The following is a 12,403-nucleotide window of genomic DNA, read 5'->3' as shown; positions in this document are numbered from 1 at the left end:
TCGCCCGTCCTCCCCGTACAAAAGATTGTTATCGTTTGTTTATGCTGTCCAACCCTTGCGACCCCATGGTGCTACGGCATCCTGACATTAACTGGCGCACAGTTTGGGGGTGTGTGCATGCACCCTTTTTACCGTCGTCTGTGTCTGCACTCTGGTATGTTTTAGTTTATGGAAAGTTCCCGACTAACAGTCGACTTTATCGCATAGGACTGGCCACCTCCCCACTCTGCCCTGACTGTCAGCTCGAAGACACCGACGAGCACCGTCTTACGTGCCCCCTGAAACAAAACGTATGGCTCCTCATCCAACGAATCGTGGGCTTTTACCTCCGTGCCCCGCCAACGACGGTAACCCCGGATTTCCTGTTGTTGCCCCAGACATTTCACTACCCTCTTGCTAAGCACCATACTCTCATCTGGTTTCGAGGACTGACTTTAGAATACCTCTTTCAAAATGGTCCGCATACAGTCCTTGACTTCTGGTACAAAGTTGTGACCTCGCATAGCACCCTCACCCGAAAACCATCTTACCGACAAACTTTTGCCGGTTATCTCCGCAGCGTCTTCCTTGACCCCCCTCAAAGCTGGGGTGTACCATGAATACCTGTCACATGATGCAACACCCTTATCCACGTTCCCATGCATCGACAAAAAAAAAAATAACAATAATAATAATAAAAAAATAATTTTAAAAAAGCAAAAAGACAGAATATGTTATACTTTGTTGTATTTAATGTTTTTTTCTTTTTAATGTATTTATTTATTTATTTGCTTAACTAACAGTTATTTGTATATGTTTAAATGGAATGGTACCTTGAAGAACTCTTGCATAGTGAATATATATGTACTTTTAGTTTCTTCAATACAAATTATTACAAAAAAAAAAGTCGGTAGAGCACTTGCTGCGAAAAGCAAAGGTCCCGAGTTCAAGTCTCGGTCCGGCACACAGTTTTAATCTGCCAGGAAGTTTCATTTCAGTGCACACTCCGCTGCACAGTGCAAATCTCATTCTGGAAACATCCCACAGGCTGTCGCTAAGCCATGTCTCCGCTATATCCTTTCCTCCAGGAGTGCGAGTTCTGCAAGGTTCGCATGAGAACTTCCGTGAAGTTTGGAAGGTAGGAGACGAGATAGTGGCAGAATTACAGCTATGAGGACGGGATGTGAGTCGTGCTTTGGTAGCTCAGTCGGTAGAGCATTTGCCCCCGAAAGGCAAAGGTCCCGAGTTCGAGTCTCGGTCCGGCACACAGTTTTAATCTTCCAGAAAGTTTCATGTCAGCGCACACCCTCTTTACAGTTCTTAGTTCGAGATACCTCTGTATATACTGCCCTGGCGTCACTTATACGCCAGGAATAAAATCAGTAGGGGTAGATTTTTGTCTGGACGACGTATGTGAATATCACAGTGCAAACTCTCAGTCCACAAAATGAGCAGTAAAACTCTGAACAGCCTCCGAAATTGGTTCTGTGGAGTTCTGGTTCGCCAGGTACTCGTACAAAGAGGTCTCTGTCTCCTGGCCACTTGTAGGTCCCTCCATTGAGCTCGTTCCTGCCACACTTGGTCATTTCGCACATTTTCTTCAGTTCTAAATTACTCCGGGATACAATACTTACGGCGGCGAGCAGATCGATAAGGAACGCAGAGCTACAGAGGTAATGGCGTTTTCGCGTGCTGGGTAACGTGCCCTGCTGTTATAGCTGGCGTCCCTTCGGGCTATGCGCTACATTACCCGGCCCTGCAGACTGAGCAGTCAAAATATTTTGCTTTAAATTGCAGGAAAGTGAAAGCGTTCTCTGTAATGGAATTTGGCACATCCAAGGAACGCACTATGGCAGCCCGCTACATCCGACGCATTTCAGTGTACTCTACCAACACACCTGTATCCCCGTTGAATGTCAGTACTTCCGCCACTGATGCAAGAAAATGGAAACGATGTGAAACAAGCCGTCACTGCGGCAGTAGCAGTGTGGTGGCAAATTCTTTTTCTCTGCAGAGAAGTTTTGAAAACTCTCACACGTATCCGAACAGTGACCTTCAGCATAGGGCAGTCCTATTATCAAAAGTTAAAAATATTTATGAAATATTCCTGCAGTTATTGGAGAAACATAGACGCATTAAAAACTTGAATACACGGTATTAATGTTCCACAATAATATTTGAGCGGTGCGCAGCTCGCGGTCATGCCGTTTATTGCTCGTCATCTTGTCTTCATGGTTCTGTTGCCTCTTTTGTGATTCGATGTACTGGCGTCATTAAGTTGCTGGTTTGCTTGCCCGTGAGTGGCAGCAGCAGCGCTTATCGATAAGTGCACTATCTCTGGAGCGACCGCTGGTATTTCCGGTTCTTGGTCTGTTCGAGTTCAATCCGGACGCAGCAGCAGTGAAGTCGGGGATGGATCGCCAGTGAGGTACGGACAGCTAGTGCTCGCCGGCCGCTGGGGACACACATGAACTGTCCGACGGAAGGAGATTGGAGCGGGTCGACAGTTCGTCGGTCGTCTCATCGGGAGACGTGTATTTGGTCTTTTGACCGTTTCTGAGCCTCGTCACTTGGTCATCTTGCGGGACGTGGTTCTGTTCCTTCCTTGTGCAGAGATATCGTGGCCAATGGGCAAGAGTTACCTCTGCATGGATGGGTCCGAGCCAAGGTGCCCGGGTCGCCGTGTCTCCGAGTTCCGAGCGGAAATGGAGTCGGACTGGAGCTGCAGTCAGCTTCGGACAGCCAACACTCTCCCGACCGTCGCCGACACACGTAACTTGAAGTGGGAACGACTTGGGTTGGTCGTTAGGTCGATCGTCTCATCGGACGACTTGTATTTGGTCGGCGACCGCTTGTGAAAGCACTCTGCGTGTCGAATTGACTCGTCTTTGTTGTTCCACAGTGATTGCTTTTACGATTGTTCGAGTTCTTGTGCAAGTGTGTTTACGAGGAACCGTGTGTAGCTTCTGTGATTTCCACTGAGCAGATGAATGCTATCTGCGTACTGGAGTAGGCAGTTGGTCGGTTGCGACAGAGTGTTTTGATTAGGATGTTGGTTGGTTCTTCAGCCTTCCCTAGGTCGTGCTGCAAGCACTGCTGTATAAATACTTCCATGACACTCATAACAAACGCTGGATTTAACTGCAGATATCATCAATAAATTCGAAAATTCCAGCTGCGTATTTCGCAATCTCTTATAAAAATTGAACTTTCCCTCAACTTAAGGGATTACTCAGTATTATGAGTGCGGACAGGGAAATAACGTTGCACTAAAACGTCTCAAAGTGTAGGATTTCAGTGTGCCAATCAGCGCAGAAATTGACAATAGATGCATTTAGGAATCTTTTGTGCTTCGATGAGTTGCGATTTTCCATGCTCCCAATTACACAAGAAGTCGTTTAACCTGCAGCATGTGGAAGCTGCAGTCCAGGCCTGGGGTCATTCTGTGCTGTTTCATCCGTCGCACCCATTCATGGTACCGTGAATGTGAACCACAGTGTTTACTTGAACAATCATTGAGTCCAAATTGCACTGCACCGCAGCACACTCGAAACAGACCGCAAACCATACCGATTTGGTTATGTATGTTAGATCATGGGGCAAAATTGCTCCTGGATTCCAGTTAATGTCCTTTCTCGTAATTTCACTGGAAACACTGGTAATGCACACCCTGCAGTAAGTATGGGAAAAACCGATATCGGTATTTTAGTTCTGAATAACCGGTAGTTTTAGGTATTTGTTTGCTCTTGGTCATAACAGGTGATTTTTGTTTTTTACTAATAACCGAGTATAAACGTGATATATCAATTAGCCATAGGATCACCGCTCAAGTTTTTCGTTTTCAAATATTTTTTTTTTAAAAAGAGGATTAATTTTTATTTGTAAGGTTTGTATTGCTTTGAAATATTATGTTATTATAGAATATGGGGAAAGCGAACAGTGCAGTTTTAATGATAGTGCTGACAAAACGAGCAACCAGCACGCGGTAAAAGAATTGGTACAGCATTGCTGAGACAATAATGTCCCTGTGGCAGAGTGTACTTGCGTGTACTTGCTGCGTGCAAGGCTCGCCCCCACCTGGTCCGTATGGTAGTTTCTCGCTGTCGCCGACGACCATCTGTTGTATTGCAGAATGGTACCAACCCTGGTCTGGAAATACTTTTAGGAAGTGACCTAGCAATGAGGTACAATGTTTCATTTGCTTTTAAAGGTTAAAGATTTGTCTTCCGTTTCTATTAAATAATCAAAGAGGAAGGAAATTGTCGTAAAACTAATAAATTGGAAACTTAACAATAATTCATAGTATCAAATTAAAATAGAAAGTGTCTACATAATATTTCTTTACCTGCTTGTAGCCCCTGAAAACGGAAAAAACTCACATGAAAAAAGTTCTTCAACCAGAGTTTTGATGCTTTACCAGACTATTCATAAAGCCTAAATAGTGGTTTAAGCCTAGATTACAGAATAATTTTTGAGCAGAGTTTCAAAAAATTAGAATCAGTAAGAGAAAAGTGCCGATTTCTTGTGGCATTCAAGCAGCGAACGGTGGACCAACTAAGTTTTCTTTTGTTTGCCTATTTAATTTTATATCTTGATTCTATGTATTTTTAAATTGAGAGGGTCATTTTTTCCGTCTTTGTTCAACCTCTAGATTATTACAAAAATTAATAGGAATAAAAAAACTGAAAATCGTTTATTTCAGAAACCGGTTTTATCAGTCAGGTTAAACTAGCGTGTAAAATATCGATACAGCCGAAAACCGACTGTTTCAATAACAATCGCCATTGCTACACTGCAGGTTTCAGTGTCTAGCTTGCTTTTATCATTAGATGCATATGTGTCATCTGAAGTGAAATAAAAAGAGAAATAACCACAAAGCACAAAGCTCAAAGCTCGTCGCTGCAGGTCCTTTGATCTTCGTCAGGACACACGACGCTTAAAATAAATGTATGCGCGAAAGCAAGAGACCGTGTTACATTTAATGAGCAGTGGAGAGCGCTATGATATTATTTCCGTCAACACGGAAAATCCTTTTCCGTAAAACCGTGAAGTAGAAACCACAGTGGTGGACTAATTGTTGTCTTATTGACAGAAGGAATATGGCAGAGTGAAGGGTTTTTCTGTAAAGTGTCTTTAAAGGGCGATATCGCTGTTTATTGTGGTTCATTAAGGCGCATTGCAAATGTTTCGTGATAGCCATGATTTCACATTTCAAGAAATAGTTTGCTCAAAATATAATAGATGCTTCACGTACTCGGATGACGGCAGTCAGTTTCCTTATAATTGCTGCCTTAACAAGGATATCACAAAAATACTGGTCTCTGGAATCCCCAAGAGCGCAGGTGTGAAAATTCCACAACGTTTTTACGTGGATTATGGTAGTCAAAATACAGAACTAAACGCAATAACATTTTTTGGTGTTGATAATTTGTTTTAACTGCGTTTGTATACAGAACGCTTGGTACAACGGTAATTGTTCCTCTGCTGTATTCTTCTATGATTATTTGATATTATTTACGTGTGTTACTGAATGATGTATGAAATATAGGCAAAATATTCACTGGCATGGTCCCCAATGAGAGATTTGTCTTATGCCCGACAAAGACTCCAATTTGGATCTTTCTTCTTGCCATATCCATTACGAGCTTCATTTATAGACGCATTGATACCGAGGTCCTATTGTTTCACAGACTTCCTTTTTCGGTACTGGTTATCTATCCACTAGTACTGCAGATGTGCCTCATTTATTTCCAACCGAAGCCGGTGCTTACGTTTTTGAACTGCTAGTTCCAACTTCGGCTGTCCTCAGTAAGTACCTCACTATTCCTTATCTGCCGTTCAATCGAGTGGCACATCTTCTTCCCAGTTGTACGCTTAATTTAACACAAAAAACTATAGGAAAAACGCTACATATATGAAACAGAAATATAATTTACGAGGGCTGTCCAGAAAGTAAGTTACGAATGATCGCGAAATGAAAATCACAGTGAAAATCAGAAATGTTTCATTTGTAACAGTTAGCTACACCTTTCAGCTATTTCTCTACGTAGTCGCCGTTCTGACTCAGACACTCGTCGTAGCGTTGTACCAACTTTCCATTACCCTCCTCATAGAAGGCAGCCGCCAGTGCTTTCCACCATTTGTCTGCGCTGGCCTAAAGCTCGTTGTCCGTGCCAAAATGTTGTCTTCATAGCCAGCGGTTCGTTTGAGCAGAGATAAAACTCAGTGGGAGACAATTACGGACTGTACTGTGGGTAATCAAACATTTCCAATTGAAACGATGCAGGAACATCTTCATTGCCCCTGCAGAATGAGGCTGAGGATTGTCTTGAAGAAGAAACCGCACGACAGTTATGTAATGTTGGTTGCATAGTTTCAGGGGAAACTTCTCACCAGGCCCTCGTACTTGGCGGGAGACACTATTTTCTATAACATCTTTACGCGCTCACTAAAAACCCAGGAATGAAAAGAGCAACATAATTCTACCTAGAGTCATACTAGAGACACTGCCCAACACATCTTTGCGTTATCGGATTTTCATAGTCGTTTCCATTTCGAGACCGATCGGAAGTTTCTTTCTGGACAGCGCTCGTATAACACAAACATCCGAAACTATGAAAATTCTAAGACATTAGTATCAAATTAAAGAAGTTATTAACATCACAGTGCGTGCTATCTCCTCCTTCTGATACACTAAATACTAGCGCGCTATACCTGAAAGCCTCGACCGACAAAGGGACCGATTACCTGCTTGCGGAGAATCTAGAAATTCGCGGCTCTGATTAATATTTCCTCGTTATCTATCGTAGTGGTGGATCGGGACCCACGAGAAAGACGGGCCCCGCCATGAACTTGTGACGGACACCAATCGGCTTGTCCGCCATACCTCGCGAATGTTCGGTTCTGTGGAGGCCTCACGAGAAATGGATATCCAATCGAAATAATACCCACTGAACGTTTTACATTTGTCATGTGCTCTCGAGAGCTTGAGTGCATTTAAACGCGCATTCAAGAATTATGAAACTCGCCTGAAGAAGTTACCCGCTCCTCGCCGGAGTCGGGTGCTTGGTCTCGTAAGACCTATAGTGTCACGTGCTGTGACGTAGATGCAGCCTCGAATAAACTGAGCATGGCCACATATGTAGAGTAAAAGTTTGCGTATATGCGATCCAAGTGCAGGCAAATTCCCTCAGTCAACTATCCATTGCAAATGAGCGCAATATAAAATCCCGTAGTGCATTAACTATCCATAAACCAACAGCCAACCGTCTTAGTTGAAGTTAAATAGTACTTTAAACAAGCCATAAATTTCCTTTATCATTAAAAGAGGTCTTTCAGGCTAGGCAGTAACAGTTATGAAAAGTAGCCGAAATTATTGTAAGTCCCGAGCTGCTCAGAGTCTGACACTCGCAGCAGATGGAGTTCCAACTGGCTGCCACATTCTAACTTCAAACACCTAGCCATCTCGGAAGATAATTGTCCTCAGCGTGTCAGATAGATTCACCATTTAAATTATAACTAATTTATACGTAATTAACACATGTTGCCCTCCTTTTTCGACCTTACAGGATACCCTAAGCCTAATGGCCGATTCATAAACAATATAACTGTATCTTACCCAGACAAGTGCATGACACTTACGAAAAAGAACATATACACAAATTAGTGTGCTGTAGTCTTAAGGGGCATTTTTAGTGATCTTTTTTATGGTGATTTCAGAAAAGGCGTAAGTGTCTTTATTAATGGTCAAAGGAATATTTAATTAATCAATTAATAAATCAAGCTAAGAACTATTCCGTGCGGTTCGAGGCGCTTCAGTTTGGAACCGCGTAAACGCTACGGTCGCAGGTTCGAATCCTGCCTCGGGCATGGATGTGTGTGATGTCCCTAGGTTAGTTAGGTTTAAGTAGTTCTACGTTCTAGGGGATTGATGACCTCAGACGTTAAGTCCCACAGTGCTCAGAGCCATTTGAACCATTTTAAGAACTATTGCACATATGACATATTGGAAAATAGGACTTGGGGTACAACATGCTGCGTTCATAATGAAGATCAGAGGACATGTGTGTGTGTGTGTGTGTGTGTGTTTGTGTGTGTGGAGGAATCGTCGTACTGGCATATTTGCATATTTAGCTGTCATTTAAAATACGCTGTAATTTATGTTGTGTATTAATTTGCGACGCATGGCAGTGACTACAGTGACTATAGCTGACTCCCTCTGCTATCGCCTGACACGCTGACTGCAATTACCGTTGAATACATTTATTAGTTATCAGTTTGCAAAGGGCTATTTAATAATGTTCCCATAATTACGACAACATCCGTAATTTTTGTAATATAATTGTGCGGCTGGTTCCGGTGGAGGTTCGAGTTCTCCCTCGGGCATGTGTGTGTGTGTTCATCCTTGGCATAATTTAGATTAAGTTGTGTATTAGCATTTCTATGTTTTATTAATTAATTTCGGAATTACTGGCCGTAGCCATTTATCACATAGGTTCAGCACTCCGGTACCTTTTCCGTGTTCAACTCTGGTGATACTCCAACAGCCTTCCGCTTCCCCCTTGCTGGAGAGAAGTCCAGACAACGGTGCACACATAGCCACCTGTACGCTCGTCGGCCAGCGAGAGCTCTGCGGCCTGACTTGTCCTTCCTCGTATTTAATAAAACGTGCCCTCTGACAATTTAGCAATGGGCGTCATCTTACAACAGTTCCACCAGAGTTCCGTCTTTGGCGAGATCTTTATCAAGTTGATCCAGCCACTTTAAAACGATCCTATTCGCCATTCACTATTTTTGTGTGCTACTCTTCGCTCCAATTATGACAGTCCAGTCAGACGTCTGGTTATTTGGTCGCAGATATGATGTTTTTTGTTGTTGTTAGGCGTTTCCTAAATTTTAGAGTGTGTATAAGTATTATACCATTACATTTAGTATGTGGTTCGTGGTTTTACTATGTTCATCAGAAGTAAATAGCCCGCATCTCGTGGTCGTGCGGTAGCCTTCTCGCTTACCACGCCCGGGTTCCCGGGTTCGATTCCCCGCGGGGACAGGGATTTTCTCTGCCTCGTGATGGCTGGTTGTTGTGTGATGTCCATAGGTTTAAGTAGTTCTAAGTTCTAGGGGACTGATGACCATAGATGTTAAGTTCCATAGTGCTCAGAGCCGTTTGAACCATTTTTAGAAGTAAATAATTTTATGTAGGGTAGCTGGTTATATAGGAGGAATACACACCATCTGTTCTACTGGGGATGGAACAGAGTCTTCACTGTTTAAATCATTCTTTTTAGTGTGTCTTCATCTCGTAGACGGTTTTCTCCATGTTCTGGGACAACATTACTTTGTGTTGCTAGAGTGATACTGCTTGCTTAGCAAAACTTTTAGAATGGTCTTTCTCGGATGTCGCTTGCGCATAAGGCAAATAAAGCCGAAGCTAACACTGATCCTCGGAGGATTCCATTTAGTTTCTAGGATATTTCCCTACACTAAATCGGAAAGGTCGATTCTTGAGCATGGTCGTCAGCATATTAGTAGGCAAAACACAGGACAGCACATGGCTCTTTTCAACAGAAGCAGTTCCTCATTCGGTCATGTAGCATCATAGCAGTTAAATCAACGAAGCTGACAGACATTTTCCGTGATTCTATACCTTATGTGCTGTTCACGTGTGCCTTTTACAGGCGCGAGGTTAGCCTGTACTTATTTTGTTATCATCTCGGCCTTATGCTACCCAGTACTGTGCTTTATATTTCCATACAACTATAACAGACTGTTGTACCAGAATATTTATATTTCCATACAACTATAACAGACTGTTGTACCAGAATATTGTCTGTTAACTGTTTATATTTCAATGTATTCGATGAAACATCAGTTATTCAGCTACATTACGGCAAAATTTAAGTTGATATATTCGTGCACCAGTATTTACATTTGTTACTCGTGCCATGAGTCACTCCATAACGAAATTGGTTGGACAGGAAACTCATTGATTTGATCACTGCCCAACAGATTGGATTTTCGTGCCGCAGCACTCCCGTCATAACTTACGGCATTCAGAGTTGTATGCGGCGTAGTTTGAAACTGAAACGCATCGCTACTGCTGTGTAATTTAAACTCTACAGTAAACTTAATGTGTTTTGTTTCATAATGCACGTGAGTTCGCCAGGCCCAACATACAAACGCAGAGAAATGCAAATTAAACATCGCTGTACGTGTATGTGCTGGCAGAAAAGGAAATAAAACATTGGGCTGTGTCGTCGGTTTTCTCTGAAAATGGACGGGACTGACTATTGTGCCCAGTCAAAAGCAGTATTAACTTCGGCTCTAAAGCGGCCCGTACATTCAACTCCTATTACCTGCTGTAACTGGTTATTTCTGGATCATCGACCCAGCAGGCTTTCAATTCAGATTTGCAGGCACGATGTTCCTTTGAATGTCCTTGCGCTATTAAGGGACATAATATGCTGCCGACAGTATCACAGCTTTGTGCATGAAACTCAGAGATGAATATTCAGCTCTCATTGCGACCAACGCCGGTGGTTTATAGGCACAGCTAACTACCCAAAAACTGGTGCAGACATTTTGTGTAAGTTCGCAAGATGGAACTTCAACTTTGCACCGACGATAACAGTCGCAAAAAACGGAAAGGAATCATAATTAATGCTATATTTTTAAATAAGCTACAATCATTCGTTCTTAGCCGTTATGTTTACGACAGCTCGTGACTGACGACAAAGAGTTAAATAATACGTCATTTTTATGTCAACTGTAGAATTATTTAGCGCTTGAAAACTTTCCATCATGTTAGTGAAGTTCACCTAACACGTCCATAAGTCAATTCTACTATGGTTGTTCTGTTATAATGTGGCAACCAGTTCGAGTATAAAACAACCCTACACCATGTACTCATCCCGTAGTCGTATGCCCTCTTATTGTTCATTATTTCGACTGTTAGGCTGCGTGACCATGTGGAACCTTGGTCGCCCATTTTAATGTACAACTTCGGACTCGCTGCCAATAACAATAATATTAACAATTTGAACACCGTTTTAGAGTAAACTGAACTCTCATACTAACTTTAAACACGTTTGTACCTGCCTGAATATTAATTAACTATAGTACCTCTTCCGGAGCGTTTAATGGGCAAACTACCGCGTCTTTGTATCCAGAAGTGATGTATGCCCTGCACTTCACAACTACCTGCAATCATCGTTCCGATAATCATTTCCCACTAAAGGACCGTGTCATCACTCACCATTGGGCCAACAGCCTATACCAACTCAACCTGAGAGTCTTCTCCCGAAAATCAATTTCCCTACTTGCAAATACCAGTCCGATTTTGAAAATAGTGTATATTCATTCCTCTTAGAACAACCAATAAATGTGAAATTCCTGCAAAGCAGTTACTGCTTGTTGCATCAAAATGAAATTACCGAGATCTTTCATGATTTCACTAACTTTGCAAAACAAAACTTAAGTTAGTAAGTGTCTTTAGAAGAAAGTTACTTTAATCTTGAGATTTTTGGTGAACGAGTTTTAAAAAACTGCATTTAATTAAGTGTGGCATCAAAGCGACCCGACAGAGTTGTTTGTCTCAACTCTTACTTTAATCAACCACCCAAACAAGGAATTTATTGTTGTCAGTTTTCTATAAACAAAAAAAATAATTTTAAAAGAGGATTTAAGTAAAGTAATGACAGGTTCTTGGGATTAAATGGTAAACCTCTCAATATAGGCTATTCAAACCAAAAGCGCATTTCAAAACAGTCTATCGTAACGGTTTTTCGTGTATATGAAGAATTGGCTTGTCAGAAGTTGTGAATGAGAACGTAGTACAAATATAATTCTGCAAATTCTTCATGTCTCTTATCAATTAGATAGACCAGTCTGCATAAAGTATACCTCTGACAAACATTCTTGGAGTAAGGTGGCGTAATTGTTGCAACATCATATTATAGCCTGGAAAAGTCGTGCATCAGAGCCTAAGACTTGGGTTAGAGGAATTACCATTGTCGATGTACCAGTTATCGCCCTCTTCCATAATTTGTGATGATGATCGCAGAAATATTTCTCTCAGTGTCAAGGTCATAGAATCTACGGACCATGATCCCTTCTAAAAGCGCCAAGCCCATAGGTCCTACAGGCCAGCGTATTTTGTTGATTAAAAAGCCCTGCGCGTTGTTTTCAGACCTCTGACTATCGATATGCTGTGTTTATACTGTTACTTATTAGTTGCACGGATAGATGGCGTGAATGTGAGTCTTGTTTTCGGAGTATTTCGTTCGTTATGAGTCACTGTTTTCGCCTGCGGATAAGGGACATTATTCGTATTCTGTGCAAGAGAAACGGCGTTCCGTGGTTTATCTTATGAAGAAATTGTCGATCTGCTGAATGTTAGAGACACTGTGAATGTTCAAGATAGTGA

The 12,403-nt window shown here is 42.1% G+C and overlaps 1 non-coding gene across 1 annotated transcript; it reads left to right on the top strand.

Moving 5' to 3' along the window:
• The first annotated feature begins 1,169 nt into the window (after positions 1 to 1,169).
• On the top strand, positions 1,170 to 1,246 carry Trnas-cga (transfer RNA serine (anticodon CGA)). The gene has a single exon. It is a non-coding gene; the product is annotated as a tRNA-Ser (tRNA).
• Positions 1,247 to 12,403: the final 11,157 nt, after the last annotated feature.

This window comes from Schistocerca gregaria, chromosome 7, assembly GCF_023897955.1.
Source record: "Schistocerca gregaria isolate iqSchGreg1 chromosome 7, iqSchGreg1.2, whole genome shotgun sequence".
NCBI classification, from domain to species: domain Eukaryota; kingdom Metazoa; phylum Arthropoda; class Insecta; order Orthoptera; family Acrididae; genus Schistocerca; species Schistocerca gregaria.
Note: the sequence above shows the minus strand (reverse complement) of the source record. Positions and strands in the feature narration are given on the sequence as shown.